The sequence below is a fragment of the Amblyraja radiata genome, chromosome 4, assembly GCF_010909765.2.
Source record: "Amblyraja radiata isolate CabotCenter1 chromosome 4, sAmbRad1.1.pri, whole genome shotgun sequence".
In the NCBI taxonomy this organism is placed as follows: domain Eukaryota; kingdom Metazoa; phylum Chordata; class Chondrichthyes; order Rajiformes; family Rajidae; genus Amblyraja; species Amblyraja radiata.
Genome location: NC_045959.1, coordinates 31,417,961 through 31,424,851, shown reverse-complemented (window position 1 = coordinate 31,424,851; position 6,891 = coordinate 31,417,961). Strand labels below are relative to the sequence as shown.

General features: G+C 44.2%; 1 protein-coding gene across 1 annotated transcript in view; it reads left to right on the top strand.

Annotated features, from left to right (window-relative positions):
* Positions 1–985: 985 nt before the first annotated feature.
* The window catches only part of colec10 (collectin subfamily member 10), an 86,159-nt gene continuing 80,253 nt past the window's right edge, over positions 986–6,891 (top strand). The window contains exon 1 of the mRNA XM_033019201.1: positions 986–1,307. The gene's annotated coding sequence lies outside the window, so the exon portion shown is untranslated. The remainder of the gene's footprint in view (positions 1,308–6,891) is intronic.

The window sequence follows — 6,891 nt, the reverse complement described above, 5'->3', positions numbered from 1 at the left end:
TCTACACCCTCCCTTGCTGCAATCCTCTTTACTGTTTCCAGATCAACTTCACTTTTAACACATCTGACAGTGCATGCTGGAACCACATGCCAAGGTATGGGCGACTTTTAAGTATCGCAGAGCTACAATTATGGTGTGAGCCACTCACAGTCTTTTTTTTTAAATCAAAATAAACTTTGTTCAAAGTAATAAATCTATACAATACAGGACAAAATTCTTCCGACATTCTCAGAGGCTACACATACATTCAATGCATCCTTGCACTGTTTTCACAATATTACCTCCCATCCTTGACACTCATGTGGCCCACTGGCGTGGAATCCCTTCCCTTATTTGAGGGGTGACTCCACCACACCCTGCCCTCCATGTCCAGCAGTGGAAGGACCCTAGACTGTGGTCCTCCCCCACCGAGCCTTGGCGTTGGCTGCACCAAGCTTCAGTGCGTCCCTCAGCACGCACTCCTGCAGTCTGCAGCGGGCCAGTCGGAAACATTCCCCGACGGACATCTCGCTCAGCTGGGAGGTCAACAAAGCTGGCGCCGACCAAAGAGCATCTTTCACCGAGATGATGACCTTCCAGCAGTATTCGATGCCCGTCTCTGAATGTGTCCCTGGGAAAAGTAGGTAAATTCGGGAGTCCTCTGTTGCGGGGCTGTTCGAAATGAACTGTGACAGGGACCCTTGCAAACCTCTACAGACTCTCTTTGCAAATCCACACTCTGCGTAGAGGTGGGCAACCGTCTTGTCTCCATAGCAGCTGTCCCGAGGGCAGCGTGCGCTGGTAGCGAGGTTCCGACGGTGCAGGGAGCATCTGACTGGGAGGCCTCCCCTCACCGCCAGCCAAGCCAGGTCTTGAGCCATTCATAGTCTTTCATGCTGCGTACTGAGCTCTGGCAGAACAGTGCAGATATGTAATGAGCATGCGGCACTAATAGACATGCTTCTGGATTACACTGAGCAGAGGTCAAGCATTCTACATATTCCCACGTTTGTTTTTTTTTGCAGACTGTTGAATGACCCTCATGGAGCAACGCTTTAATTTAATTTTTAAGCACTGCATTCTTTCCCTAATAGTTTTTTTCAAATTAATGCAATCAAACGTAATCCCTTAAATAGAAAGACTGTGCCTGCAATGTATACCATTGGCTGAATACTGAAACCTATTCTATGATAAACAAATGTCAACAAATGTCAACAGTGAGAGAATGTCAAAGGCTAACAAAACTCTCTGGGAAAGAAGGGATCTGGATGGGGCACCATTTGTAAAGTACAGATAATTTCCTCCATTATATTCTGTTGCTGCGAGAGGTAAGCTGTATATTTTTGTTAAAGAACAGGCAAATCTTCTGTTTTGTAAGAAACTTTAGGCTGTGTTTATTCTTTATCGTGCAGTTTGATTTATTTGACGGGATCTCGGACTAACAGAATGCAATGAATAGAGAGTGACTCATATGTTCCATAGTTTTTTTTAATCTCCATTTAATGTTCAGGGAATTTAAATGAAGAATAGATCACATAACGGACTTTGGGGCAAAACTTTAATACCTTTCGGTTTTAAAAATGATATTTATATATAAGTGGTTTCTCTTCATTAATTTCACGGGATTACTCTTTGCTCTTACTTTAGCAGTTTTATGTGGTATTGAATTTTTTGTGAATCTTGTAGAAGTAGTTGTCAAAGCAGAGGGAATGAGTTTGTCAAGCATTCTCATGCAACGTCAAAGCTGCCTCAAATGAAACAGCTGCATCTTTCACTGGGCCCCAAAGGGGATAATCCTAGTTCACCGACTAGTTAAATCACAACAATGTCCTGCTGTGTGAGATCGCAAGCACAGACAGAAAATCCGATCATGCGCTGAACCAAAATTAGGGCTACATGGTGGCAAAATTCAATAGACAATAGGTGCAGGAGTAGGACACTCAGCCCCTCGAGCCAGCACCGCCATTCAATGTTATCATGGCTGATCATCCCCATCAGTACCCCGTTCCTGCCTTCTCCCTATATCCCCTGACTCCGCTATCTTTAAGAGCCCTATCTAGCTCTCTCTTGAAGGTATCCAGAGAACTGGCCTCCACTGCCCTCTGAGGCAGATAATTCCACAGACTCACCACTCTGTGTGAAAAAGTGTTTCCTCATCTCCGTTCTAAATGGCTTACACCTTATTCTTAATCTGTGGCCCCTGGTTCTGGACTCCCCAAACATCGGGAACATGTTTCCTGCCTCCAGCATGACCAAACACTTAATAATCTTATATGTTCCAAAAAGATCACCTCTCATTCTTCTAAATTCCAGAGTGTACAAACCCAGCCGTTCCATTCTCCCAACATATGACAGTCCCGCCATCCCGGGAATTAACCTTGTAAACCTACGCTGCACTCCCTCAATAGCAAGAATTCCTTCCTCAAATTTGTAGACCAAAATTGCACACAATACTCCAGGTGTGGTCTCACTAGGCCCCTTTACAACTGCAGAAGGACCTCTTTGCTCCTATATTCAACACCTCTTGTTATGAAGGCCATCATGCCTTTCGCTTTCTTCACTGCCTGCTGTACCTGCGTGCTTACTTTCATTGACTGATGAACAAGGACCCCCAGATCCCGTTGTACTTCCCCTTTTCCCAATTTGACACCATTTAGATAATAATCTGCCTTCATGTTTTTGCCACCAAAGTGGATAACCCCATATTTATCCACATTAAACTGCATCTGCCATGCATCTGCCCACTCACCCAACCTGTCCAAGTCACCCTGCATTCTCATAGCATTCTCCTCAGTTCACACTGCCACCCAGCTTTGTGTCATCTGCAAATTTACTAATGTTACTTGTAATCCCTTCCTCTAAATTATTAATATATATTGTAAATAGCTGTGGTCCCAGCACCGAGCCTTGTGCCATGTCACTGTGTGCCATTCTGAAAGGGGCCTGTTTATCCCTACTCTTTGTTTCCTGTCGGCAAACCAATTCGGCGGTGGAGGCTATCCATGCTATCAATGCTATCCATGTCAGCACTCTACCCCCAAAACCCTGTGCCCTAATTTTGCCCACTAATCTCCAATGTGGGACCTTATCAAATGCTTTCTGAAAGTCCAGGTACACTATATCCACTGGCTCTCCCTTGTACATTTTCCTAGTAATATCCCCAAAAAATTCCAGAAGGTTAGTCAAGCATGATTTCCCCTTCGTAAATCCATACTGACTCAGACCGATCTTGTTACTGCTATCCAAATGTGCGGCTATCTCATCTTTTATAATTGTCTCCAGTACCTTCCCCACCACCGATGTCAGGCTAAATGGTCTATAATTCCCTGTTTTCTCTCTCCCGCCTTTCTTAAAAAGTGGGATAACATTAGCTACACTCCAATCCACAGGAACTGATCCTGCATCGATAAAACATTGGAAAATGATCACCAATGCGTCCACAATTTCTAGAGCCACTTCCTTAAGTACCCTGGGATGCAGACCATCAGGCCCTGGGGATTTATCAGCCTTCAGTCCCATCAGTCCACCCAACACCATTTCCTACTTGGTGCAGCCTAGAGTTGCTGCCTTGCAGCGCTTGCAGCGCCTGAGACCCGGGTTCGATCCCGACTATGGTGCTGTCTGAACGAACTTTGTACATTCTTCCAGTGACTGAATGGAATTTCTCTGAGATCTTCGGTTTTCTCCCACACTCCAAAGACGTACAGGGTTGTAGATTAATTGGCTTGTTATATGTGTAAATTGTTCCTCATGTGTATCGGTAAGATAGTATTAATGTGCGGGGATTCGTTAGTCGGCGCGGACTCGGTGGATCGAAGGGCCTGTTTCCGCGCTATAACTGTAAACTAAACTAAACTAAACTAAAAATGTCAGAAACCCAATGTGTCATCAAAATAATGAGTCGAGACCCTTCTTCAGCATTTGACTTTCTGCGGGTTCTGTTAAAAACAATTTAGCTTAGGGTATAACTTTGAGGTTAGAGGGGCAAAGAGTAAAGGACATTTACCGGCCAAGTTAGTGGCATTTAAGAGGCTTTTGGACAAGCATGTGGATATACAGGGAATGGAGGGATATAGGTTATGTGGAGGTGGATAAGTGATTCTCTTGGCATCATGTTCGGCACCGACATTGTGGGCTGAAGGGCCTGTTCTTGTGCTGTACAGTTCTATGTTCTATGTTTCACTTTAATTCCCCGTCCCATTCCCACACTGACCTTTCTGTCCTGGGCCTCTTCCACTGCCAGAGTGAGGCCCAACGCACATTGGAGGAACAGCACCTCATGTTTCGCTTGAGTAGCTTACACCCCAGCGGTATAAACATTGACTTCTCTAACTTCAAGTAACCCTTGCTTTCCCTCTCTCTCCATCCCTCCCCCGTCCCAGTTCTCCCACCAGTCTGATGATCCTCCCGATTAAATGTTACCTTTGTATGCCTCGTTGTCTGCATCCCCTGGCTAACAATGATCTTTCTACATTTCCCTTGACCTTCACCCCCTTTGTTCTCTTGTTTTCACACCTTACACTTTCATATCTCTGTTTCCCCCCTCCCTCCCACCCTCCCTCCTTCCATGATCTATGACTTTTTTATACATCAGTGCCCCAAAATGCAATCACTGCTGATATCAAACATCAAAAATCTACGGTGATACCCTATTACTAACATCATGTCAAAAGGTGTAGATAAATCTTTTTTGGATGTTCAGCCAATATCATAATTAATCTTTATGAATAATATATTCCATAAATAAACATTAAAAGTCCCAATATTCATTTTTACACGTGTAATCACATGGGATCGCGTGGAATTACTTTTTCTAAAGCAGTCCTTTGTGGTCCAAAATAGTAAGATTAAACGAGAACTTACCAGTTTGAAGTTTGATCTGTATTTTATGAGGAGTTACGATGAGGGATTACGTGAAGAACCCGTCCAGCACGCATGCGCGTCATACTTCAAAGCAGAGGTGTGGAATCACAGGAAACACAATAATTGAAATAAACATAGTAAAGAAAAGGAGAACTAAAAATACCAGATGATCTCTATAATTGAGGGTGGGAGCGGAGGGCACGTAATCCCTCATCGTAACTTCTCATAAAATAAAGATCAAACTTCAAACTGGTAAGTTCTCGTTTAATCTTACTATTTGACTTCGGAGTCACGTGAGTGACTACGTGAAGATTTTAAAGCTCTGTGATTTCAAACCGTATAACAGTTCATACTTCATTCGCTGCTGAAGTCATTCGAGGGAGGAAGTATGTTATTGTAATCAACCATGAATTTGTTTGTAAAACAATAATGGTGTTATTAACAATAACAAGACCAAAAAGCTCCCCCGGGCTTAAATTATATATTTGCAGATTCTAATACTATTTCTGCAAACTATACAGGTTCTGCCAGCGGCTTGTTATAAAAGTTTGGAACGTATACTCCCTATACCATCCCGCTGTAGCCAGGATGTGGTCCATAGGCACGTCCATCCTCTTAGTCACCGATGTGGATGCTGCCCTGGTGGAGTAAGATTTATACACGTTAGTATTTACTCCAGCAACTCCCAGTACCTGCTTAAGCCACTTGGGATAGTTTGGCTCGTCACCCGACCATGAGGTTTCTTGTGGCTGACCCATAAGGCTTTTTCTCTCCCTCGGGGATTTCTTATTGTGTCGATGTAATTCAATAAGTGGATCATGACACATAACTGTGGTTCAGGTGGGTGTGCCCGGAATTCCATGGCTGGACCTGATGTTCCTGGTCTGCTCTGTTTGATCAGCCCCTGAATGGTAAATGTGACACGGTCTGGTGTTATAACCATATTGTCCAATCGTAGTAGATGGAGGAACTGGACTCTTTGTGCTGAGACAAGGCCATCAGCATGACCGTCTTCAGGGTAGGCTGTTCCAGGGTGAGGGACCTGGCTGGTGACCATCCCCTAAGGTACGTCAGAACCACACTGACATCCCAGATTTGGGTGTACCTAGGTCTGGGGATTAGAGTTGAATATGCCTCTCCTGAATTTGATCACCAGTGGGTGGTACCCTATCGCCTGTTGTCCTGGTGCCTGAGTAGGCTGACAGAGCACTTCTGGCTGTATTGATGGTGCAGTAGCTGAGTCCTTCATTGTGATGAAGACCTGCCAGGAACTCCAGTACAGGTTTTGTTGTAGTTGAATATGTAGTTCCTGTATTTGAACAGTATCTTCCCACTTCTTGATGTTCGCCAAGTATGTTCCCTTGTGGATATGCGATGGGATGCTGTCATCGTGTCGATAGTGCTGTCTGACAATCCAGGCCCAGCAGTTGTCTTTCCAATTCTGCAACCCAGGCCCAGCAGTGGTCTTTTCAAATCTGCAACCCAGTAGTTTAATTTATCGTGGCATGGGTGGCTTATGCCTGAAACTGGTTGAGTTGATAAGTCTGGGCTACTGGGAAAATCATTAGGGTTTTAATGACCATGTCGAGGACCACTGGGAACCATGACTGTGGGTTTAGTCGGGTACTATCAAAATACCTGAAGCAGAGTCCATCTGTATTTTGCGTAGTACCCGACTGATGAGGCCGTAGTACCTGACTGATGAGGTAAAAAGGGGAGAACATAGAGATTAGATTCCCCCCCAGTTCAGCGGGAATGTATCCATTGCCGCTGCCTCAGAATCTGGTTTCATGCGACATACATCGGTACGTGGTGATTCAATTGAAATACAGGGAAATCGATATCTGGTGTTCCATATTGCTTTGTATTTTCAGCAAATATTTTGGTTTAATATGTCTGTTTACAGTATTTAGCTCACCTGGTAGGTAAGTTTGCTGATGGTCAAATATGTTTGACGACATACGGTTACCAATTGTTAAATAAATTGTCACATGATATCGATTTTATTCCGCCCAAGTGGTTTGGTATATGCCACCACTGTGATGTTGT